Source organism: Lepisma saccharinum, chromosome 23, assembly GCF_977018435.1.
Source record: "Lepisma saccharinum chromosome 23, izLepSacc3.1, whole genome shotgun sequence".
Classification (NCBI taxonomy): domain Eukaryota; kingdom Metazoa; phylum Arthropoda; class Insecta; order Zygentoma; family Lepismatidae; genus Lepisma; species Lepisma saccharinum.
The window spans coordinates 37,729,861-37,757,777 of record NC_139251.1 but is presented as its reverse complement, the minus strand read 5'-3'; positions in this window follow the sequence as shown (position 1 = coordinate 37,757,777).

Sequence of the window (27,917 nt, the reverse complement as noted above, 5' to 3'; positions counted from 1 at the left end):
AAACATCTGTACTAAATATTTTGAAAGATAAACTTGAAAACAACTCTATAAAAGTATATGTTGTTCTGTTTTCTGAATACGAGAAAGTTGATGGCACAACGAGTATTTTTTATCATCGTACAAAAAACCAGACACTTTATTTTGCTGACATCGAAAATTTGGACAACTTCTATTATAAAGTTTCCAAAGAGCTGGTTAAGAAACATGACGATTTCGAGGCTAAAGGGTCGGGATGGTCTCTGTGTGGAAGTCCTCACACGTTAACCGTTTACGTGAACCGATTCTCGCCTCTTCGAGCTTCCAGCTACGTTCCTCTTCCACCGAACATTCAACACAAGAGGGCTGTGTTAAATATACAGAACAGCGATAACAAGTGTTTCCTTTGGTGTGTGTTGGCTGCACTGCATCCTGTTCATTGCAAAAATAATCCACAGTGGGTTGGACATTACAAACAATACGAGTCCGACTTTCAAAGTGTAATGTCTGACATTGAATACCCGGTGACATTGTCGGATATAACAAAGTTCGAAAATCGTGCCGGAAAACGCATCGCTATTAATGTATATTCCTTCACGTCAGATAAATATCTCGTGCATCCCGTCAGGATAAGCGATATCGACGATGACGATGCTTGTGTAATAAATCTCCTTCTCATTTCCAACGAGGATGTCTATCATTACACGCTAATTCGTTCAATGTCTCGATTACTAGGAAGCCAAACAACCAAGCATGAACATTGCATCGAAGTTTGCCCGAGATGCCTAACCACGTTCGACGATCGTGACCGACGTGATCATCAAAATCTTCATAGTCGTCAAATTGCTATCGAGAAACTTGCCGAACATAAAATTTATTGCGGCGACAACAGACCGGCTAGAATGTTGATGCCCGAAACGAACGAAGTCGAAGAATTCAAAATGCACAAGGCATTGTCGGAACATCCCGCAATCATCGTCGCAGATTTCGAGTCTTTCCTGAAACCACTCTCCTACTGCGAACCGGATCCCGAACTTTCCTCCACAAGGCCGTACCAGCTTCATCAACCTAATAGTTTCGGCTATGTTGTTGTGCGACGTGATAAAATAAATGAAGCATATATATACCGCGGGCCAAATGTAATCGAACACTTCCTGGAAAAAATGGTGGAGGAGGTTGAGGTAATTGGTAGCGTACTGCTTACATCAAAACCGATGGCACCTTTAACTGAAAATGAACTTCAAAATTACAATTCCACTAAGGTGTGTCCGGTATGTGATCAAAGTTTCACTGATGAGAACAAAAAAATATTCCACCACGATCATTTCAGCGGAAACTACATAGGTGGAATTTGCAACACGTGCAATCTTAAAATCCAGAAACCTAAATTCATCCCCATATTCTTTCACAACGGAAGCGGATATGATTTTCACCACCTGGTGAGACATCTTGGCTACGATCCGAAACGTATAGGTGTCTTGGCCGAGAATGAAGAACGCTACATTAGTCTCAGCAAGCAAGTGTCGATTCCGGGAACGAAAAATACAATCGAGATGCGCTTCCTGGATTCGTATAGATTTCTCTCTGCAAGTCTGGATGCTTTAGCGAACAAACTCACCGACGATCAATTCAAAATAACTAGAGCTAGTTTTCCCAACGTAGACATAGAACTCGTTAGACGTAAAGGGATTTATCCTTACGAATACGTTAGTGATAATTATAAATTTAACGACGACGCTCTTCCACTTCCAAGAGAATTTTACAGCAGACTCAGAGAGAAAGGAATCACGGACGAAGAATACCAACACGCGCAACTCATGTGGGAGAAATTAGAATGTAGGACACTCGGAGACTACCACGACGCATACTTAAAATTAGACGTGACGATACTCGCGGATGTTTTTCAAGCGTTCAGGAAAACGGCAACGAATATTTATAAATTAGATCCAGCGTATTTCTACAGTCTACCGGGACTAGCGTGGTCGGCAATGTTATTCCAGACAAAGGTCAAGCTGGAACTGATATCGGACGTTGACATGTTGCTATTTATCGAAAGAGGGATACGAGGTGGAATGGTGCAATGCGTACAGAGACATGCAAAAGCTAATAACGTACACATGAAAGAAGATTACGATTCAAATCGAACATCGAATTACATCTTCTACGCCGACGTTAATAATCTCTACGGACATGCCATGGTTCAGAAACTTCCTTACGGAGGATTCGAATGGTTAGATCCCACTTCGATAGACATTATTCATTTCCACGATAGCGAGTGTGGTTTCTTCGCAGAGGTAGATCTCCAATTCTCCGACCACCTGCACGACACGTTTTCGGATTTGCCTCCGACTCCCGAAATCAAATGTCCACCCGACTCGGTTCAAGACAAGCTTTTGTTAACATTGGACCCTAAACAGAGATACGTCGTCCACTACAAGAATCTCCGGTTTTTGATTGGGAAGGGTGTTCAGATAGTAAATGTTAGAAGAATACTGAAGTTTAAACATTCCACGTGGTTAAGACCTTACATAGAAACTAACACACAACATAGAACAGCTGCCACTTCCGATTTAGACAAGGACTTCTTTAAATTAATGAACAATGCGGTGTACGGAAAGACCATGGAGAATGTTAGAAAGCACGTAGACGTGAAATTAATTTCCGATAAGAATAAATGTCGGAAGCGGATAGCCGATCCTAGATTCAAGTCGAGAAAAATTTACAACGAGAATTTGGCACTTTTCAATCTAGATATAAAATTGATGAAATTCAGAAAACCAATTTACGTTGGCGCAACGGTTCTCGACTTGTCGAAACTTTACATGTTCGAATTTCATTACGACGTGATGAAACCCTTCTACAATGATAAAATATCACTTTTGTACACGGACACCGACAGCTTCATTTACAGCATACAAACACCTAACCTCTACGAAGACATAAAAAATCCTTCCATGCTCGAGTATTTCGATACTTCTGCGTTTCCTCAACCCAACAGATTTGTCCATCTCGTAACAAAAAAGTCCTAGGTAAACTGAAAGATGAATGTAACGGTGATATTATTGTCGAGTTCGCGGGTTTGCGTTCGAAGATGTATGCCATGAGAACAGAGAGTAGCGTCACGAAGAAAGCAAAAGGTGTGGGCAAGAATACGGTGGAGAACAAACTCACCTTCCACGATTACATCGATTGCCTTTACTCACAATCGACGATACTAAGTATAGAACAAAGAATCCAAAGTGTAGACCACGTGATTACAACAAACAAAGTTAGGAAAGTAGCATTAGATCCGCATGACGATAAAAGATGTATTTTGTCTTGTGGAATCCACACGTTGCCTTGGGGACACTATCGTTTAGAAATTAGTAAAAATTGTAGGCAATGCAATTGAAAAAAAAATAAACTTAAATAACTATAACTAAAATAAAAAAAAACTTTAACTGTCTCAAATTATCACATACACAATAAAGAACTAGCAAGGACAATGAATCTCTTTGGTTTCCGAAAGCAAACAATGGAGACTGTACATCGCAAGGCAGATCATGAATTTCTACCTTCCATGTTATCTAAACTCAACGGCCTGTTGATCAATCAATTTTCGGAACGCTGCTCTTCTTGCTGGAACAGTGACGATTTCGGATTCGCGACGATCGACATGACGAGGAAACCCAACGACGGAAAATACAGAAACGAAATCAACGACTTTCTAAACGTTGCAACGTTGTGAGAACAGACAGAGGTGTCCAGCGTTAAAAAAAATCTTAAATTACAAATATCTCGAAAATAGTAAGAGTTATCGAAAAAATATATCGAAAAACACCCCCATACGGCATCGTTAGATGCCCCCTGTCGATTTTGGAGGTGTAGAATACGTATACCAAGTTTTGGTGGTCCTGGGGTCAAGGGGTAAGAAGTTAGCCCACCCACCTCCAAAACTTTGATCACTCGTAAGTTTTGAACGAATAGTCGTAGAGAGGTCGGGTTTAGTGTGTCGGTCGAGTCTCGGTGTCCTCTGTCCACCAATACCAAAATAAACATAGGTCGTCATGGAACCAAAAATTTTCCGAAAATTTTTTCCAAGTCCTGAGTTAAATTGCAAATATCTCGAATTTTTGACAAACAGAGGTGTCCCATAGGACCTTTGAGAAAAAAAAAAAACACGTGAAATTCTACAGAGGTGTGGTTATCTAACTTACAGTGAGAGGAGACAGACTTATAGGTAAGTCATTTCAAGAGTATAGGTCAAAGGGGTGAGGTTAGCATAAGAGCAGGAGGTAAAAAAAAATAGCTTAAAAAGGGATGCCAAAGCTTCTTCTGTCCACTTTTCTCTCATTGTAGGTTAGTTTAGTCCGTAAAACGTCGTAAAATAAAAAGTAGGTCAAAGGACGAGTTAGCATAAGAGCAAGATTTGCAGGAGGTAAAAAAAAGCTTAAAAAGTGATGCCAGAGCTTTTTCTCTCCATTTTTCTCTCATTGTAGGTTAGTTTAGTGCGTAAAACGTCGTAAAATAAAAAGTAGGTCAAAGGATGCAGCCAGAACGTACGGTTCCACCTACTACTTGCGGATTCATCATGTACGCCTATACGTGAGAAAAAGTATGAATAGAACCTATGTTCGGAAATCCAAAATGGCGACCGGAAGTGGGATTACCTTGGAAACGGTAAGACTTAGGAAAAATCTGTTTGCGGATTCATCAAGTACGCCTATATGTGAGTAAAATATGAATAGAACCTCTGTTCGGAAATCTAAAATGGCGACCGGAAGTGGGGTTATCTTGGAAACGGTAAGACTTAGTAAGAATCTGTTTGTGGATTCATCATGTACGCCTATACGTGAGAAAAAGTGTGAATAGAACCTATGTTCGGAAATCCAAAATGGCGACCGGAAGTGGGGTTATCTTTTAAACGGTAAGACCTAGGAAAAATTTGTTTGCGGATTCATCACGTACGCCTATATGTGAGTAAAATATGAATAGAACCTCTGTTCGGAAATCTAAAATGGCGACCGGAAGTGGGGTTATCTTGGAAACGGTAAGACTTAGCAAGAATCTGTTTGTGGATTCATCATGTACGCCTATACGTGAGAAAAAGTGTGAATAGAACCTATGTTCGGAAATCCAAAATGGCGACCGGAAGTGGGGTTATCTTTTAAACGGTAAGACCTAGGAAAAATTTGTTTGCGGATTCATCACGTACGCCTATATGTGAGTAAAGTGTGAATAGAAACTATGTTCGGAAATCCAAAATGGCGACCGGAAGTGGGGTTATCTTGGAAACGGTAAGACTTGTTAAAAATCTGTTTGCGGATTCGTCATGTACACCTATACGTGAGATAAAGTATGAATAGAACCTATGCTCGGAAATCGAAAATGGCGACCGGAAGTGGGGTTATCTTGGAAACGGTAAGACTTAGGACAAATCTGTTTGCGGATTCGTCATGTACACCTATACGTGAGAAAAAGTGTGAATAGAACCTATGCTCGGAAATCGAAAATGGCGACCGGAAGTGGGGTTATCTTGGAAACGGTAAGACTTAGGAAAAATCTGTTTGCGGATTCATCACGTACGCCTATATGTAAGTAAAATATGATAGAACCTATGCTCGGAAATCCAAAATGGCGACCGGAAGTGGGGTTATCTTGGAAACGGTAAGACTTAGGAAAAATCTGTTTGATTGCATTGAAAATTGTACTAAAACGCTAAAACATCGACAAAAAATTGTCAAAATGTGTCAAAAAGTGATATTCAATTGATAAAAAAAAGAGGATACCTACAAAGTATTATTTTGAAACAATAAGTAAGAAAAAAGGATAGGTTAAGTTATATCACGTAAGATCGTGGCATTCGTACCAAGTGTGAGGTGGGAAAAATAGGAAATTTTGCTAAAACATCGCTAAGCGCTAAAACATCGGCAAAAAATTGTCAAAATATGTCAAAAACTGATATTCGATTGATAAAAAAAAGGCTACAAAAGCACTCGTACCAAGTGTTATTTTGAACCGGCCCAATTACACTACTTACATTGTGTTCATATACTGACTGAGACAAACTTTAACCTTCACTTTCATTGTTAGTTGTGGATAGATTTTCAATTGGTCAGGCAGATTGTTGGGGTTCATCTGACACACTGTGATGTCGAGCAAGCTAGTGACGTCTTCTTATGGCCGAAGGGTTGGTGTTAGTGGATCAGACGAGATAAGCAGATGGTGCATAAGATCTTCTTTGTTTGAAATTTGGGAGCTCTCGCGGGAAAGTCGTTGTTCTCTGATGCTCTTGATTCTTGCTACTTGAACCTCCTCAGAGAGCTGCCGGCTGGCAGAACAGCTGCTGCTATGGAATCAGGACCGTACACTAAAATTGTGTGTACGCAATCGGACATATAATACCAGAAATATTCTGTTACAAGAAGCGTCACAGTTTCCAACACATATTCACAAAAACTGACGATTGTGATTATAAAATAGTTGCATCGTTTGATTAACACCTCGTTGATACCTGTGATTTCCACTGACTTTTTTAGGATCCTGAAAGAATTGGTGTTATAGCTTGCCACCATTAGAGGTGTCACTACCATCTTGTTTAGACTTGTCAACGAAAATACCCATGAAGCGTTAGAATTTCTCCTGGACGTTCGGTTTTCGGGCTTTGGTTTTTGCTCTGTCTTCTTCTCGAGCCTGCCCCCTCTTGAATTCGATTTGATACGACGTATCAAGGAAGAAGTCAAGAATCAAATCTATGCACGTAGGATTGAAAGTCAGTACTGAGCATTTGCCGTTCTATGAGTGATATTGTCAAATTTGTTTTCATTTCTGTCGGCCAAGCGCCACAAATGTAACACACCTGAGCAGAAGATGTTCATTGTTGCAAACTAATGAAAGAAAAACTGTCAGATGTTCCCGATTGAGAGGTACGTAGGACTGAGATCCTGTATCTGGTATCCAGTGTATTCAGATTCAGCTATGTTTACGTTAAATACTGCATCTTAATGCATTTCTATTTCAATGCAGGCATATTTGTCAGCAGTGGCGGCTCGTGGTGAACCAAAGTGAAGGGGCGATAGCTCACAAATTTGTTCTATTGCCACATTTAGCTAATTTGCGAAGATGGGGATGAGTGATATGATGAAATTGATAAATGGACACTCACATACATCCATTCGAACCCGGGACCCTTGGCGTCGTAGCGCGATGTGCTAACCACTCCGCCACGGGGCGGGCACAAATTTGCTCTACTAGTAATGTGAGTTTAAATGATGAATTTCGTATAACAGCCAACGTAATTACCGAATATCATGTTTTACACGTTTGCACATATAATAAATTAATAATTATTTAACATTAACGCGAAGATGATCGAAGAAGGAATAGAATTCTAACAGATTTAGTCGTTTAACAGAGAGGAAAATTCAGAAGACGGGATATTAATTTTTACACAACTTGATAAGCACAATGACGAATATTTACGTGCATTGATCGTGAAAATTTCTAGTAAAAAGTTACACAGAAAATGTATCCTGTCCAACATGACTAATTGATATGTGAAATAGGGTGCAAAAATAAATATCTCACTGGAAAGGTGATATCTGCGTTACCAGAAGCTCTAAAGTAAAAACTTCAAACTTACCAGAAATCTTCAGACATGCTTGTAACTGAAATTCATCCTTCTGTCCTTCAACGCGAAATTTGCGAGTGAACTCACGACCTCCCTTCTTTGACACTTGTTCTAGATTCAAATTCGGCTTAGGTTTTTTATGTTTATTTTTTCATCCAGGCTTCTGGCTTCTGGTAGAAAAACTTCGCACCAACAATTTCTCCACACTGTTCATCGCGACAAATGCACAACTACAGAAAACAACTACCGAAAAAGCTTCACTTTTCCATGGAAAAATAAGAAACAACAAGTGTCAAACGTCTTCCCATCCGGTCGTCGTTCTATTGGTTCGGGGTTGCAAGACAATTTTGCCAAATTTTTAAAAAAATGTAGTTCACAGGTTCCTGTAGCGGCTCTTGTTGAGTTTAGATGACGAGATTCTAATTTTTTTAACATCCGCCTTGAAAAGAAATTGACAACTTTGTCACATTATCAGGATTTTTTCAAACGTGCTAATCAAAACATGTAATTAAATCTACATGATGTACTCCACATCATTGTAATCCAAATGTACTCTTCACTAAACTCAGAAAAAATACAATATGATAATTTTGCGTGTAACAAGAATCTATAGCCGACTTCCGTGGCTAGCATACCGCATTTCGAATCCCGGCATGAATATGTGTTTTCTTTGTGAGTGTCCCTCCATCAATTTCATTATATCATCACTCATCCCCATCGTCGTGATTACCGAAAAGTAGCAGAAAGCGACGGTAAATAATAAAAATCAAGCAAGAGAGCGTACTTTTTCAGTTAGCCTACCGATATTTTCTTTCCTCATTGGAAATTGCGTTATTTATTGCTCTACTCTTATGTCATAAATGAATAAGATTATGGAATACAGAATGATTTTTTTAACGGTTGGTAATTTTCTTTCTTATGCTAACTTCATTGCTTCTCGCAACTCTTCATTGTTTACCGTTCTCCGGAGAGAGGGCCAGTTTCGCCTAGGGGGTGGGTTTCGGACGACAAACCCTCCGTCCTCCCAGCCACAGATCCCTCGCGTGTTATTCCTCCAGTTCCCTCGCGGTCGCGCCTGAGAATGCTCTACGTCTCGTAAAGTGGGAGGACGGCGCCCCGCCAGATTTCTCTCGAAGTTCCGTATTCCCCCGCACGGTGGCGTGCAAACTTCACAATTGTCGTGCAAGAATGAATACAGAACCGACTAACCAACTATCGATAAGCAATGGAATATTTGCAATTCAGACAATGTAATAGCTAATACATAAATGTTAATGTAATGTTTGTTCACTTGTGGTTACAGACGGCAGTGCGGCGTCCGTATCGTCCTTATGAGCGGCCGCCCCTGTTTGTCAGTGTGAATCCGCGTGCTACTGATATTCATTTTCCATTTCGTAACTGCGAATAGGCAAGAGTTGGCAGACAGTTTTCTCCTGGTTGAATTTATAAGACCCATTGAATCATTCTGCATAAACATCTTCGTCCCACCTCATCCCACAAATTTTAAAAGCCAAAGGGAAGAAACATATGTCATTGTAACTCAGCTGAAAACGGGAGCGTATGAACATGCTTGTATAACAATGACCACAATTCAGTAAATCAATTCATACTCCACCCACAGAAAGTATATACCTGGACGGTATGTAGAATATGTGCCACAGAAGCCCACACAGATAACGTTCTGATAATTCAACACCAGTCTCAATAGGTGAAACTGTGTGCAAGACAGCTGTGAAATGGCATTTAACAAATGTATGGGTTTTGCAAACCTTAAATCCCCATTTACGTTAACACCTGGATGGAAGTTTTTGCGTTTTGAGGCAGCCCCATCATTGTTCTACAGGGAACTAATAGTTTAAAGGCTCTGCTTTCAAGTAGGAATTTCGATTATTGTCCCCATTTTAAGAATTCTGGCCCACTGTGCGCTGGAAGGAACCAGGCAACATCGAAGTCTACTGTGTTTCAAAGGGAACAGATCCCGTTTCGGTAGCACAGGCAAATACGATTCCACGCAGGTAAAACAGCGATAGTGAAAAATTAGGCGAGGCCAGGCCGGCTCGGTAGCTCAGTTGACCTCCGTGGCAGAGTGGTTAGGACAGCACGCTACAATGCCAGGGGTCCCGGGTTCGAATCCCGGCTAGGACTTGAATGCTTGGGTTTGTCCGAAATGCGTAAAAACGAGAATACAGTAAAAATTGACATGTGTGAATGTTTGAGAAAGTGTGAATGACGGGGGATACTGTCGAATAGGGGTATTCCTTTTTAGAAGAAAAAGTGGTAGAGCAATGGCACGGTATGCCAGAGACCAGGGTTCGAGTCCTGTTCGAGCCTGCATTTTTTGCTGAAAATTTCTACGAAGTGATAATAATATATCTGAATAACTTGCTCGCAAAAAGAGAATGTAATATTTTCAAGTGATATAAAATTGAATTGTTATTATCAAAATGTAAGAGGATTAAACACAAAATCAAAATTAGATGTATTTATAGATAATATTAATCTGGAAAATTATGAATTAGTATTTATAACTGAAAGCTGGTGTAAGAGAGACAGATTATTTTACCCATCTTGATCCAAGTTATAGAGTGATTAGAAAAGATAGAAACTTGCTTCTAAGTAATAGAAAAAGTAGTGGAGGTTGTGCTTTATTTCTTAAAAATACAGTTGATTTTTTGACAATTGAAGTTCTTCTCCCAAATAATGATGTAATTCTTATAGAATTGCTAAATCATAGATCTGATCCTATACTATTTGGACTTCATTATTTTCCATCAGATTTTACAGGTAAGGGGAGAGGAAGGCAAATTGTTCGAAATCGGGTTGGGATGGATATGGGAAGAAGAGAACGTAGATCAAGACTCACTTGATGATTACTTTCTTACCAACTTATGTTTGGTAACTGCTCCCCCCTTCCCTCCCTGCTCTCCACGAATCTCGTTCCTCTCACTTGTTCATTGGTGGAGACGTCTCCCGTCACTACTTGCGCAGAGACTTGTTTTCGTCTTCGTTCCCCTGCTCCAGAGATAAGCTGAGACAGAGTGTATTTAACTTTTTTGTGCGTTTTGCATAAAGCCAAGTGGAGCCCGGCACTTTATCGCTTCTAGAGTTTTCTTCCAAATCTCTGTAACTTTCAAAAATCGTTCCAATTGGAAAAGAAACTTGCTTTTCTCTGAAAACGTGGTTACTTTCAATATTCATAAATAATTTACAGTGTTCAGAACTTAGTGCTACAGTGATAAAGTGAAAACTGGACTACTGACATATCAAATTTTTGTGAAATGGACAGGAATCTGTAACTGTGATTGATACAAAATTGTATCTAATAGAAATAGTTTGCGACTTCTAATAAATATTTCTTACATAATATGTAATATTATTACACTACCGTTCTCGCAATTGCATAATTTCATAAACTTATGCTACCTGCTTCTCTTAGGATATCAGCACAGCATGAGATACCTCACGGTAGGGTTCTTTATAGAATGGAAACAACGTGGGTAGCTTATAATGGAGATATACTAAATATCATTATATTCTGAGATCATCAATATTGTACATCTACAATGTCTGACATGTTTCTTTATTAGCATATACAGGTTGCTATTTGATAATCTTCTTATTGATATCTATCTATGTTGTTTGTCTATTGATTGCTGCCACAAGACGTTATGTGCATTGTGGAACAGAAATAATATTGAGTGTAACATGTTCTAACAAAAAATAATGTAGGCTGTTTTTCAGATCCTATATAGTTAAGACCTGCCTTAAAAAAGTTGTGATTGTGTATTGATTGCTTACATTTACCAGAGCTGTAGTGAGCTGCCAATTATGCTTTACTCTCCACAAAGATGCAAAAATGACATAAGAGTAAATGATAATTGCAGCAAACCTCACAGTATTTTCATCTACATTCTTCGGTTAAAGGACTTCTGACTTCATTTAAAGCTCTCCCCTAGTCCATCTTCGCTGGAAGATACTGACTTCCCACACAATGAGAAATTCGAAAATACTGTTGTGCATATTTTTGGCTTTACTGGGAATTTTTCTGCATTTTTCTGGAATGACATATTTTTCAATTTTTATGACATAATTACATACATATTTTATAGTTTTATAGGACATAAAGTCCTGGCCCCTATTTATAAGCCTTATTTCTCGTGACGTTATGAATTGGTAGGTCGCCTACGTCCGCAGAATTTTTTCAAGGGAGGGACAAGCAAGGCATTTTTATTCCAGGGGGGAAAGGGGGCATATTTCCCCCCATAATAATGATACCCCCTCAAAAATCACTATTTCAGTCTGAAATTATCATGTTTATTCAATGAATTGATAACAATTAACATAAATTACTGTGACTGAAATGAAATTATGTGTGAAATATTATAATTTTTATGTGGACATTCATTTTATAGGGGGCGCGTTACCCCTTGCCCCCCATTCCAGACGTCCATGCCTAGGTAGCAATCTGATCATGCCAGTGCATTGTGATCATGGCATTTGAAGACACGAGAGAAATGTATTTGCGGTCGCTTTGTCATTAATTTTCTCATCTTGTGATCTTTGCTGTCTGGCCTCCCCAATAGCCTGATCAAGGGATTGTAAAAAAGGTGTTCCGGGTTCGATTCCCTGCATGTAGCGATTCGGATTCCGTTAAACAATAGGTCCAATTCCGATTAGCCCATCTGCGTATAAAGTGGACTTAAAGCAAATCTTACCTGAGCTTAAAACGAACTTAAGATAAAGTCTCCCTTAGAATACAGTAAACTTAAAACATATCCCGAACGTTACCGGCCATACCCGGAAAACCTATCCTAAGCGTTTCATAACTCCCGAGAGCATTGTAAATGGGGTTAACAACCTGCCTGAGGAGAAGCCAACAAGCACGCCAAGCGATCGAGATAGGGTCGCAAAGCGCGACAGTGGCGGACGCGGAGAATCGACTACAGGGCCGCCCCGTAGCCGTGGGGCCCAAGCCTGGGACTGTCCAGAGGCGAGACACCTCAGGACATCTAGCGGAACCAGCGCCCACCCGACCGGTCCAGCGTCCAGGCGATCCGGAGATAAGTATCTGCCCCTTTATGGTGCTAATCCTTTCACCCCTAGCTTCTCCCTTTTATTAATCTATTGGAGTGCTTGCCAAATAAAACTCAGTCACTTAACTATTCGCGATTAAAATTACCACCTGAGCGCTAGTGTCGCCTCCAATATGACCGCTCTACGTAGGATAGGATAGATCTTTGTTTACATTCAGTAGTAGTACACGTAATAGCAGCGTGTTGTCATTGTTGGTATGCAAGAAACGTTTAAATTACGCGATAGTTTTAAATATTGCGAATGCTATGTGAATCCCAGGTACCCAGGTATTAACGAAGGCGAAGCTGTGCTGAGAGCGAAGCATTTAATTATGATAACAAAAAATAACACGGAAAACGCACACGAAACTAATGTATACGCACTGATTCTTCAAAGCAGTGCTGTTTCATCTGCACCTCGGTGGTAACTGGGGCTCTCAGAAATTATTTGAAAATAAAGCAATTAACCTATATTGCAAAGCTTGGGCAGGAGAAAGATGTAAACATGCCGTTGCAATGTTTCCCCAAAGAGGCAGGCTGGTTTAATAACAACACAGGATAATATTAATAATCATAATAATAATAACAATTTCATTGAGGCTATCTTCAGTCTTCACTGAAAATTAACTTACTGAATGAAACAGCAACATTAGCATGTCAATTTCCTTTTTCTGACTTACCTTTACGATTACAGACATTAATTAATTCTCAAACTATTTTCATCTTCGCACTCAATCGACTTGCACCTGTTCCAAATTCCATACGTATTTTCGAAAAAATGTTATATTAATAAAGAACAATTTAAAACTTACTTTCATGGTAATAAAATCATCATCTTTCGGAAAATAAAAGTGAACAGACTCGTGCATTCTTCGTAATTTCCTTCCCGCATTTCAGTTATGCCAATCAGTTCTATTTTCCCTGATTTATTTACAAATTTCATTTTGTTGATTCCACGGGATGGAAAACACATGTAAGCTTTTCACTTGTTCTGACCCACAAAACGATTGAGAGCAAAAAACTGAACAGTAGACATTATTTTTTCGTATGTTTCCCATGCTTTGAACGGCTTCTTCAACACAGCGAAGTGTTCTACGTAGAGTGGTTCCTGAAAATCTCACCAGATGGCATATCGGATAATTTTAATTGCGAATTCAATTAGTGTTTCTTTAATTTAACTGCTCTACCTCTGACTCGTCGCCTGGTGGTCAGCGGGTCCTACCCTATAATACAGAGGGTGAAATCCGGTACGACTAAGGTTTTAACGCCCCCAATTGTGTCTCCAGGAACCAGCCCTGGGACAAAACCTTAGCTCGTAACGCAACATTAAGTGTACTTTAAGAAAATCCTACCTGAGCATAAAGTAGATCTTAAAAAGCCTTTCTGAGCCTAATGTGGACTTTGAAAAAGATTATCTCAGCCTAATGTGGACATTGAAAAGAAGCCTATCTGAGCCCAATGTGGACTTATAACGAAATTTGACGTTTGAGGTTGACAGGGTTCGATGTGTGGGTGCATTGATTACATATCTATTTATGTGCGCGGAATAGTCGGTGTTCCCCATTCACTATTGGACGTATTTTTGCGTCAGTGTATGTCCCTCTTTACAAAGACACAACATATATTTGACGTCCCTGAAAATATAGGTATCATCCACATAACGATCAAACTTACTGAAATCACATTAGCTCCATTCGGCCACAGACACGACGAAACAAATGTGTAGCCTCGGTTCACAACATTTTCTTTCGTGAAAGTGTAGCAGTGCTATTTGTCCGCGTTGAAACCAGGGGAGGTCTCCCGCAACGTGTGTTTTTGTCATCGTCCTGGGTAGAACGTGACGCGCAAAGCTTTACCCAGAAGGCCACGCTCTCGAGGCAGAGGGCAAGGAACTTTTCCAATATCGCGTTATTCATTCCCCCATATTGGATTTTGCCTGCAGCTGTTTTGCTACCGTCTCTCTTTTTAAATCTCCACGAGAATCCACACCCTTCAGGAGTTAATCCCAGTTGAGGTGAAGTACACCACAATCCACTTTTCACCATACTGGAGTTTGATCAGCATGAGCACCATTAATCAAAAGCGGACAATTTCCACAAGTAATTCAAGTTCTTAAATATAAATGCAATCAATGGGGTGAGATTTATAGCCTATAAACGCCCCGCTCTAAAATAGACAAACAAATAGGCAATAGAAAACTGGGATTTGTAACCAAAGGTTCGTAGTGTTGGTGGCTTGAATTCATCGTGCATTCTGAAGGAAACCAAGCAATACTGGGTGTCCCAGTTAAAAGTAGCCTGGCTCAAAAACACTCGTCTATGAGGCAAATGACGGTTATATTTTACCAGTAAAATGGAATAGTCCATTGTAACGTGAACCGTGGTAAGTGCTCAAGGTTATCGGTACACAATCTTCATTTGTTTTCATGATCCTTGGCAAATTTTAACTGGAACACCCTGAAGAAGGCAACATAGTTTTTCCACTAGTTTTAAAGTGTTTTCTGATGGAAGTATTGGTATAACCTATGTACGTAACTTAATCCTTCAGATAAGGAATTCCACAGTAGCACAATTTTTTTGACCATATTTTCACAATTTTTCTTTGTTCTCAATCTTTTATATCGTAAGATTCATTTATAAAATAGCAGAATTGTCAAATAATATAATGGATATGATGTATGGTTCCACTTGATTCACAGATAGTTTTATTTAGAAAATAGATTTAAGTAAATAAAAGTATAGTTGTACAAATATAGAGAGAATTATGTCATAAAAATATACTTGGAAGGTGCTGCGCTCTAGTGTAATAATTTCTTATTCTCTTTTATATATAGAAAAAAGTTGGTAGGGAAGAACCATTGTTTCCATTAAAGTGTGCATTGTGTCTCTTGCCGGCCCCCGTGGCGGAGTGGTTAGCACATCGTGCTACGACGCCAGGGGTCCTGGGCATGGATGTTTGTTGGTGTCCATTCATCAATTTAATCATATCATAACTCATTCCCATCTTCGCAAATTAGCTAAAACTGACACAAAAAGCGAAGTAAAATAAAGCAAATCAATCAATCAATCAATCATAGTGTTTCCTATGTTGTATTGGCCGGCGTCCGTGATGGAGTGGTTAGCACATCGCGGTACGACTCCAGAACTCCTGGGTTAGAATCCTACCCTGGGCGTTCCTTGTGAGTGTCCCTTCATCAATTCAATCAAATCATCAGTCATCTTCATCTTCGCGATTAGCCTAAAGTGGCAGAAAGAGAATCAAAATAAACTAAATCAATTAATATTGTGTTGTTTTGTAGAAATATCAGTACCTTATATCATGCCAATCTACATAAAGGCTACAATCTTCCTATCAACATCCAAAGTTAAAGTTACTCGTATGTCTCGTAATCTCAGTACATTTACATACACGATTATATACTTATTAAATTCTGTTTTGGAATGTAGTACATGCTATAAAGACAGCAATGTACTGTTTTAACCTATAAATGCAACTCTTAATTACTACCAGCAAATATATTTGAAAGGTTGTACTTTGAAAGCAAGTATGGCGTTACTGTTGACTATTGCATCTTATTAGAAGGCCAGAACCATCTGGTGTCAAGTTTTATTACCAAAATATGTTACAATTAGTTAAACTCTGACTGAAACCTTCAGTCAATTTACGTATTTTATCTGCAAAATGCATTGATATATCTTTTATAGTCTTGGAATGACAGGGTGGTAATATATAAAATAAGTGGAAATTGTTCTATATACTTTTAAATGTTTCTAACAATATGTAAAAAACACTACAATAAACTACAAAGAGTGAAAGCCATTAATTGTTACTTTTCATTAGGGAACGAATTTTCCAAAAATATAGGTGTTTCATACAGATCGTTTGAGATATGCATTTTAGGACATGAAATCAAGTTAAAGAACACACTTTGTTGCACCTTTTCATGAGACTGGCACATTTAACCCCTTTTTAACCCCTCTTTCATGCTTCAGCACCGTTTCCCTTCATTTTCTATCATGTTTTGTTATAAAAAGTGGACAAAAATAAATTATTTTCACTCTTCTTGAGCAGCTACATAAAAGCATATAACCTCATTTTGTAGAGCAGAACAAGAGCTATAAAATGGTATAATATAATCATTGCAGCCCCAATAGTTCACAAGATAATATAGCAAAACCCGCGAGAGAAAACACAAACTTCAACAAAACATAGTCGGCAAAACCACAGTTCTCTATGCGGTCCGCGCATTATATACACAGGGCACAAGAAAAGAGAGCATTCAATAAAGATATTATTCTGCACCTTTTTTTCACTTTTTTGAAAACATTTTCAGAATCTTCTTTTACCTTTCCCGATCGTAAGTTTCCACCTTAAAATCCTTTCCCTATTAATTATATGTTAAATGTGACTGGCCCACGGAAAATATAATCCCAACACCTCTCAGCTACCAACTCACTTCTCTGTGGAGAACACTAACTAGAATGACGGGGCAACGTGGAAAAAGTTAACATTTTTAAACACAAATAACTCGGGACCTATAGTATAGTATGGCATACATAAAAATGTATGATAAGCATGGAAAGGATTTTAAAGTGCAAATTTATGTTCGAGAAAGTGGGAAAAAGGTTCTAAATGTCACGGTATCTAGTGACATGTGAAACGCAGTTCGATATAAATTATTTTTGTTTATTGATTCATTGTATGTTCAAATATAAAAGTGTGAGGTTTGATTTTATTTTGTGGATAAATTTGTATCCGAACCAGACGTCGGGAGTTGGGAGACGGGTTTTTCCTGAGTGACAGCCGAGCTGTCATTGCTTAGAACATGATATATTTGCACCAACACGGGAGAAAAGGAAGGATTATTTTCGTCGAGACCGGGCTAGAAACCACAGCGGGTGGGCGAACCCATCTTTCACGGTAGACCAGGAAAATCTGCTTGAGCCCAAGCCTGCAAGGATCGAGGACGCGCGGGTGACCGCGTTTTAAGACAATGGAGAGAGGTCATCCCCTCGGAAACCGAAGCCAAGCCACTTTAGCGTGCTTCCCAACGGACAAATTCGAAAGTGATATATAAACAAGAGTACTACGATTCCAGACACAGTTTTTACCCGGGTTTTATAGAGAGAGCATCTCCGCGCTACGCTCTCGCGTGATTATTGTTTTGTGTCCGTAGACTTTATTTTCTTACATACCGTGAGCGAATTGCAGATAGAGAATTACCAGTGTGCGCCTTATTTTGGTGAAGATTACGCGGTGATTTGTTTTTGCCAAGCGTGGACTACCTAATAATGGATAGCTAAAGGAGATAGAGAAGGGGGCCGTCGCCTCCCCGGCACCCGCAACGATGCGCCGCTCCCATCCGGTGAAGCCAGCCAGCACCAAAGACGACATCAAAACCGAACACTGCCCAAAGCCCGAAGGACGTTTCCAGATCGACGTTCCAACCGAAGCCCGTTACCAGAGGGAGAGAGAGAGAGAGATAAAAGGACGACTCCAGATCGACGCCCAATCGAAGCCCGTTACCAGAGAGAGATGATTCCAGATCGACGTTCAATGGATGCCCGACACTAGAAAGATTCCGGACCGCCGCGTGACCACGTACACCCGACGCTAGTGACAAGAGGAACGCCCGAAGTACTGAGGAGGTGCAAGTACACCATATCGTCGCAATTATTCATCGTCGCGATCGACCTCGGAGAACAATTTTGCCACAAAGGAACCGTGTGCAAGTCCCGCGTCAAGGAGAGACGAATGACCACGCAATGTAGCAGAGTCCGGTACAGTATTCTTCAGAGGGTCTATGTCCATGTAAACGTGCATTGTTAGTATCAACACCGTACTGTTAACGCCGAAGTCTCACTTATTTGCAAAGTGACTCAGGAACCCCGAACCTAGCTTCTGTGTCTGATCATTTTTGGTATTGTTATAAAAAAGGGTCATTTCATGTTCAGATGTTCTAATTTAATTGTCTGCATTCAGAGTTAGAAGCTCCATTTCATTACTTTAATATTTAGTGTAAATTGTCAAAGTCTGCTCCATTTTTTGCGTACCCGACCTCCCCGTCGCGCCATTTAATTTGTCAATAGTTGACTGATGAGTCCTTTTTTAATTGTGGAAGCGTATTTTTATTGCAAAGTCGTGCGCGTGAAGTAGTATTATTTGTTGCATAGTGGTTATTAATGTAATTTTTGCTCGCGCCGACGATTGATTTGTGTATTCCGGCAGCTGGAGCCGATTAAGTTTTTGCATCACTATGTAATGGTGTAGTTGTTCTCATTGGACGAGAGAGGCTTATGCGTATTACCCCCGTCCGAGAAACATGTTAAATGTCGTGCTTACGACTGGATGCATACGTTCATTCGAACGAAAGATTTAACCACGCTGACCCAATTGTCTTAGTTAACCGCTTTCTGAGGACTGGCACATAAATTAATTTAAAATAGCACAGGAGCTGGCAGACAAATACCCTAAATTCACATAAAGGTTTAAAATTAAAAAGGAATGATATGTTAACGAGATCCATGATTTGTATCCATACTTCACATGTAAAAATACCTCAGATGTGTGAAAGAGAGAAAGACTGAATGAGTGAGATTTTGAGGAGGCTATGTAAACAGTTGTTGATTGCAATATTTTTTTGTTGTTACAATATATATTCACTTTTTACCGTTCGTCAGTGTTGTTATTTGACGTTTTTCAGGTACCAGATATTATGCTATTAGTGTGTTATGATTGTTCGTATCTACATGTCCAAGGTAAACAAAACAGTGTAACATTCCAAGGTATTAGGTCAGTCAAAAAGTAAATGCAATCATTTTTTTTTATTTTTCACAGCAACAATAGAAAACTTTCAATGCTATCATTTTCCAACATAGTCCCCCTGCACTTCAATACACTTGGTCCAACGTTCCACAAGCTTTCCGATACCCTGAGAAAAAAAGGTTTTCGGTTGAGCAGCAAGCCACGTATGCACCGCGTCCTTCACCTGTTGATCTGTGTCGAATCGACGGCCTCTTAAAGCATCTTTAAGTGGACCGAACAGATGGTAATCCGACGGGGCGAGCTCGGGACTGTATGCAGGATGCTCTAACACCTCGAAGCGCAGATTCTGCAGAGTTTGAGCGGTGTTGGCGGCGGTATGGGGACGCGCGTTGTCATGCAACAAAAGAATGCCTTCCGACAATCGACCTCATCGTTTGCTTCGGATTGCAAGCTTCAACTTGTTCGAAAGCACATCACTGTATCGTTCACTGTTTATTGTTGTCTCCCTTTTCACAAAATGTTCCATAATTACCCATTCTGAGTCCCAAAAAAGTGTGAGCATTACCTTTCCTGCAGAATGTTGATGCTTGACTTTTTTTTCCGAACTTGTTCAACTGCTTTTGAACATTTCAATCCACTGGTAAACACTTCGCAGCGGTAAAACATTGTCACCGTATTGTGCTGAAAGTCTTCTATGGATTTCAGATCCTGGTACACCTACAGACTACAAAAAACGGATTACAGAACGCTGTTCTTCTGTGGTGCACACGGAGAGTGGCGCAGCTATGTTTGCTTGGCAACACTGCAGAGCGAACTGAAGTGATGACGCTGTACCTTGCCACAGGCGAAGACAACGATACTATCTATCGGTTTACGAGCGCAGAAAGCTGTACAGCCAACCTACGGAAGAAAAGAAAAACATTGCATTTACTTTTTGACTAACCTAATATTTATCTCCGCCTCGCAATAGTACGACAATAAACGACCGTCTCACTACCGAACTTGAAAACCTGGACCGTAAGAGTCACGACCGGTTTCCCGTACACATAACGACGTTTGGCCCCGTGCCGGGGTATGAATGACACGTCATTTCGGGGACCGTGAGTGCACTCGTTACATAAAAATGTTTTCAAAAAAGTGCAAAACAAGTGCTGATAAAATGCCTATATTCATTGCTCTCTTTTCCTGCGCCCTCTGTATATAATGCGCGGACCGCATATAGAATTGTGGTTTTGCCGAATTTGTTTTGTTGAAGATTGTATTTTCTCTCGCTGGTTTTGCTACATTATCTTTGGAATTATTGGGGCTGCAATGATTATATTATACCATTTTATAGCTTTCGTTCTGCTCTACAAAATCAGACTATAGGATTTTATGTAGCTGCATTTTTTTTAACAAAACATGACAGAAAATGAAGGAAAAAGGTGCCGAAGCATCAAAGAGGGGTTAAAAAGGGGATAAATGTGCCAGTTTCACGGAAAGGTGCAACAAAGTGTGTTCTTTTTTACTTGAATTCATGTCCTAAAATACAGATCTCAAACGAACGGTATGAAAACAGCTATATTTTTGGAGAGGTGCTGCACGTTAAAATCCGTTCTTCCCTAATAATTAAATACCATACAGTAATGCGTTAGTGAGCTCAAAGAGCATTTATTTATCGAGATTTTCTTGCTTACTGGTGGGAGGGCTACCAAGGCATCAACACCCTGACCCCTCTCTGGAGGCATCACTGTCTATACTCCGTTGCAGGAATCTGTGGAGGAATGCCGCGCATGACGGCATGGCGAGTGAGGCAGGGCGTGCTGCTCCAAACGGCTGGTAGCACGTTCCCTCCGTGCACTCAATTCCCCTCTCGCGCATTCATTGGTCGAGACCTCTCAAGTCACTACTTGCAGAGGACTTATTTTCGTTCGTTGTTAACGTAGAGTTAACTTTTTCAAAAACACGTTCCACACGTCAATACAATTATTCGCATCTTTGAACATCGTAGCTTTACTGAAGCATAGGGCACTTGAAACTTTCTAAAGGAGGTAGTAGTCAAACAGGATCATATTTTCTTTTCCGCCTTCTAAGACGTTCTTAAAAACTAAAGCATAACTTGACGCAGCTCAGGTATCAGGTTCCGAGTGTGAAACCGTACATCAAACATAAGTTGTTATACGCTGATGATACAATTTTTTTTCCAACGTTTCTTTCCACTTGCAAACGGAGCGATATAAACAAGACGAAAGAAGAGGCAACAGTGTATGCCTCCCCAGGCGACCTGGCGTCTAGCTCGTAGGCTGAGAGAGCATCGTCCAGAGGGGGGCCAAGGGAAGGGGGGCTCTCTCCCTAGGTCCCCGGGCTGCAATCTTGTATTCCATTCTCTCCGATCTCTTTCCCGCTATCCCTGCAGGACTCTTCTCCTAAGGATAACCCTGTTTGTCAGGGGGTATGTTTAGCTCCGAATTTTATGGGGCCTGCCGAGGGTATCCTCTAGGAGGCGTGTAATTGGTTGTGGACGCAGTGGCCTACTTTCTGAAACCAGATCCTCGGTGCATTCGGTCCAGCTGCATTTCTAATTGGATGTTACGCCGAGGTTTATTGCCCTGGCCAGTGTGGAGCTTCGTCTTGAAGATTTGAATCTGTAGATCTTGGGTTTGTAACCGGTCAGGCACTCTGAACTTCGTTTTTAACTTTGCCTTTGTATGTTGTTATCCCCCTCAAAGATTGATTGATTGATTTAGCTTATTTTACTTCGCTTCTGTGGCACTTTTGGCAAATTTGCGAAGATTGGGATGAGTGATGACATGATGAAATTGATGAATGGACATTCACAAACACCCATGCCCAGACTGGTATTGGAACTCGGGACCCCTAGCATCATAGTGCAACGTGCTAACCACTCCGCCATGTGGGACGGCACCCTCAAAGAAAATGGAATTCAAAACATACCCTTTCTTAACTATACAGGGTGAGTTACCTAAAGTTACCACCGGAAATATCTCGTGAACAACAGAAAATATTGGAAAGCTACTTTCGCAGATATCATTGTATGAGAGGGGCTCATGAAATTAGTGGACACAATACGTTCAACTATGTAAGGAAGTATGATTTTCAACACGAACTTACTTTTTTTAAAAAAAATGGAAACTTAATATTATTTTTAGTGCAATTGAAAGTAGAGGAACATTCATTAAGAATGGCCTTTGTTACATTGTTTGAGTTGGTGTTTTAAGTCCACTTTATGCACAGTAAGGCTAATCGGCACTGGACCTACGGTTTAAAGTAGGATCCGAACCACTGTGCCATGTGCCTCCACCGGGTATCGAACCCGGGACCCCTTGATTACAAGGCTACGACGCTACCACTGTGCCAATTGGGAGGCCCTCTTTGTTACATTGTGATACGTCAAGTAGTTCTCAAGTAATTGTAACGTGAAGTTGACTGTACATCGATATATCGAAATACGGCACAGTCTTAATTCCGAGATGCTTGTTTCAAGCGTCAATTTCACGTTATAATTACTTGAGAACTGCTTGACGTATTACAATGTAACAAACGTCATTCTTAATGAATTTTCCCCTACTATCAATTGCACTAGAAATAATATGAGGTTTCCATTTTTAAGAAGAAAACGTAAGTTCGTGTTGAAAATCGTACTTCCTTACATAGTTGAACACATTGTGTCCATGAATTTCATGAGCCCCTCCCATACAATTATATCTGCGAAAGTAGCTTTCCAATATTTTCTGTTGCTCACGAGATATTTCCGGTGGTAACTTTAGGTAACTCACCCTGTATAGTTAAGAAAGGGTATGTTTTCAATTCCATTTTCTTGGGGGGGGGGATAAAAACATACACAAACAAAGTTAGAAAGAAAGTTCAGAGTGTCTGACCCAAGATAAAATACAATTGAAAAATCATTCGTGACTAATAATGGTCCCGTCGTCTAAGATTTGCCTGCCGAAAAATATGCAGCCTTGTGGATTAAAGAAGAAATACCATTCTCCAACTGACCAACCTAATGGAGCCAGCAGCAGGCTGTTTTCATGGTATATATATTTTGAACGTTCACAAGATTCTTGAAGGTGGGTTAGATGGACGTTAAGCTTAACTAAGTGGGCATCCCCCTCACTCCCCCAAAGCAAAAATTTAATTCGTACAGTGGCCTCCCCCCCCCTCCCACGCTTTTCGGGTCGGTTAATTCCGTTCTCTGCCACGAGCGAAAGTGGTAGTTCAAAGCCACACTAACGCATTGATTCTAGTGTCTGATTTAACCGTCGATAGCAGTATTGGAATTGAGGTTAGTAAAAATTTAAATTTTTTCCCTCTGGATTAATCCTCACGCTCTACAGTTATAAATTCATGTGCAAATAGGGAAAGGAAATTTTCACTGAAAATACATGGTACATGATCATGAGCTCGTCAACCCAAGTTTCGGGTTGGAATCTTGGCCTGGGCATCATGAGTGTCTCCTCATCAGTATAATCATCGTTCATCCTAAGTTTCGTAATTTATCAAAAGTGGCAGAGAAGCCACTAAAAATAGTAAATATACAAAAATCATTAATATGTTCTTTCTGTTGCACGGACACTCTCTTTCTTATTTATTTCCCTCTCTTCCTCTGCCTTTTGCTTCCTTATTTTCTGTGCATCTCTTTCCCTCTCTCTTCTTTATTTTATCTTTCTCACTTCTGTATTTCTTTTTCCCTGTTACTTCTTTATTTCCCTTTCTTGCCTCTCGCTTCGATTTCTCTCTCTTGATTGTTTTCTCTTCTATTCTTTATCACTTGCTTCTTTATATCTCTTTCTCTCTCTGCCTCGATTGTTCATAAACCTTTCCTCCTTTGTTATCTTCCCCTTTCCACTCACTAAAACGTTTCATTTTTGTCATGACTAGGGAATAGATTTTAAGATGCAGCATCTTCCCAAAAATATAGCTGTTTTCATAGCTATCGTTTGATATATGTATTTTAGGACATGAAATCAAGTAAAATGAACACCTTTTGTTGCACCTTTTCGTGAGATTAGCACATTTATCCCCTTGTTTGCCCTCTTTTTGATGCTTCAGCACCTTTTCCCTTCATTGTATTTCATGTTTTGTTGAAAAATTGGACAGAAAAATAAATGATTTTCACTCTTCTTGAGCAGCTACATAAAATCCTATAGTCTCATTTTGTACAGGGTGGGAATTCCGAGAATTCTGCGTGAATTATTGGCTCCGGGAATTATGTGTGAATTCAGCTTGAATTTTTCTCCGTAGACGTGAAAAAATCTGACAGACGGAAGATTATTGCAAGATAAGATTTCTCGAAGACGATTAGGTAGATTTGAGTTTGAAATTCTTACACAATTAACAATATTTCGCAGGTTAGAATATATACCATAACATTTGTGTGGCTTGTGTTTGTAGATGTATTTCGAGTTTGAGTATATGTGAAATGGCAAATGTAAACTAAGGACCTCAAATTAAATGTTTTAAATATACCGTTTAATTAAATTAAATTAGAATTTTGGGATACATTGGAATCACACAGACACCTCATATTGTTACTATATTTGTGTGTGCATATCAGTGGCGCAACCACAGTAGGGAATGGAAATCAATTCTAAGGAGGGCAAGGGGGCAAACATTGATGGCCAAGGGCACCTGCAGAGGACACAGAGGGGCAATTATCCCCCTCGATTTCAAATTTTATGCAAATAAAAATACATTTCATAAAATGTTCACGATCGCTTCGCTCGCAATACCTGCTTTTCTTAGTGTCGTCAAGATCAGAGTCGTACCTAGGGAGCGGCGGGAGTCGGCCCTGGCCGCCCAACAATCTAAATGATAAAAGTTGTAAAAGAGAGAATACCATTGCGTCTCGTGAAATTATTTGCGCCCTATTAAATCAATATTGTTTTAAGTTTGCAAAAAAATGGATTGAAAATATTCTCGTTCGCTTCACTCGCAAAAAGATTGTTTTCTGTATAGCATTGTAAATTACCAGACAGAGAAATAAGACTTCTCTTAATGGATTTTGTCTTAAATGCATGAACAATTGTTGGGAGGAAGAAGAGCGTGCACATTTGACAGACAATGTATATAATTTTTGCTGAGGTGGATGAATTGATTATGTAATGAATATAAATAATAGACCTATATGCTGTGTGTGGGTATATACATATATATATATATATATATGTATATATATATATATATATATATATATATATATATATATATATATATATATATATATATATATATTAAAACATATGTTGTACATGAAAGTTATACATGTTATATGTACACCCCCTTTTTATCTTGTCATTTTCGGAGGGAAAAAATAAATATATCAAGCACCTGCCTTTAAAATGCATATCTATGAAGTATATATTTAAATGTAATAGCATGCTAAATTATGGAAGGTCTCCATTTTTTTTAAAAAAAAAAGCCATTTCCAAAAAAATGGTAAAATGATGTATTTCGAATTGTGGTCTAAATATGGGCTACTAGTAGCAATATCACAAAAAGCAATTAAAATTTAAAAAACAGTCATTTATCGCTAAAACATTATAAAATTCATATTTATGAATAATCTGTTGTTTTGAAAATCACGCGGAATGAGAAAAATCGAAATTAAGAAAAACATCCAAATATTTGTTGAAAATGTGATCTCAACATTAGACCTCATGTCATAGCCCATATTTCGACCATCACGTTATTTTTCTTCTTCAATTTCTTTTTGCTGTCTGTGGTACATATTTCACAAACAAATCATGGTATTATAAAACCCATATTTGTTTTAAGTACCGCTAATATCATAACCTATGCAAAGCAGATGAGAATTCAGAAAACGCTGAGTTAAAACATACCTGCTAAATGTTTTCGGCGGTCGCAATTCTATAACAGCGTCCAAGGCCAAAACTAACGACCACTTTCTCTTGCGAATTGGCGCCGCAACCTTTGTTCTTGACAGATAACCAGTTCCAATAGCCTCTGCCAGGCTGCAGCACCCGGGAGCGCTGATAACTCCAAAATCCATATTTAAACCTTTGCCCGTATTTAGACCTTCTCCTCTACTAATACTAATAATAATAATAGTCAAAATAATGTCATTATTATTATTATTATTATTATTATTATTATTATTATTGGTACGTTTATCCTGGTACTTGCCCCCCCCCCCCCACCCGACAAAAGTTCGTGGTTGCGGCTCTGGTGCATGTGTGTGGGTGTTGAGAGGCGGTGTAAGGTTGGAATAGAGAAACATCTGCTTGTGGCCTTGAATTGTTTGAAAATTTGCCTTGAAAACCGGGAATTATACTTCAATTTTATCATGGCCCTAGAGTGGCAATCCTGTTGCAGAACAGAACGAGAGCTATAAAATGGTGTAATATAATCATTGCAGCCCCAATAGTTCCCAAGATAATGTAGCAAAACCCGCGAGAGGAAACACAAACTTAAACAAAACCTATTCGGCAGAACCACAGTTCTCTACGCGGTCCGCGCTCATTATATACACAGTTCTCTACGCGGTCCGCGCGCATTATATAAAGAAGGCGCAGAAAGAGAGAGCATTGGATAAAAACATTTTCTCAAGAACCTTTCCCCCCCCCCTTTCCCGACCATAACTTTGCACCTTAAAATCCTTTCTTTATTCATGACATAAACATTACACATATGCACATATTTTTGAGTTATTTGAAAGCCCACATACCCTTCCCCCTGTTCCCTTTAACTAAAGATGCAACCACAGCAAGAATCCAACGACAGCTCAACCCGTCTGTGTTTAGCTTGGAGGTAATTCGCTCCAACCAATCTAAAATTTTCATGCAGGGATAACTTCAGTAATTGAGTCATCCGTTTCAGTGCCCGGCATAGCGAAGATTGTTATGCTGCTCTTTTGCTATACATTCCAACGAAAGAACGCGAAAATTAAGGGGCTCTAATTTCTGTAAGATAATGATCAATGCGGCACTGAGTTAGTTTTATCTTTACGCAAGTGTTATCAGATTACACTCTTTTAGTTAATCACGCCATCTCTGATTAGTATATCTATTAGGATGAGAGTTAATTTTATGTTGTATAATATTATTCGGACCCCTGGAATGAAGCTGCAGATACTCAAAAATTAACTGTGCAGGCAGGTGCAGAGAATGAGAGAAGAAAGTAAGGCACAGGAACAAAAATTATTATATGTAATATTCAATGTGAATTATTATTAACTAGCTGACTACCCGGCGTTGCCCGAGTATTTATTTATCCTAATCTTCTCTTAGACAGGATAATAATGAATTCTAACTATAGTGTAAAGTGTAACTCATTTTAAAATGTCATCGTGAATGTCATCAATTAGCTTAGCGACTCCGAAAAGTATGGATTCGACAATATCTAGGTCATTTTTTACATTATTTTTCACCCCCTCTCACCCCCATGCTGATAGGTGATGAACGTGGAGTTGAACGGCATTGGGAGTGTCACTATTCATCTTAGCGACAATAATATCGGTCGTTTTAGATTATTTG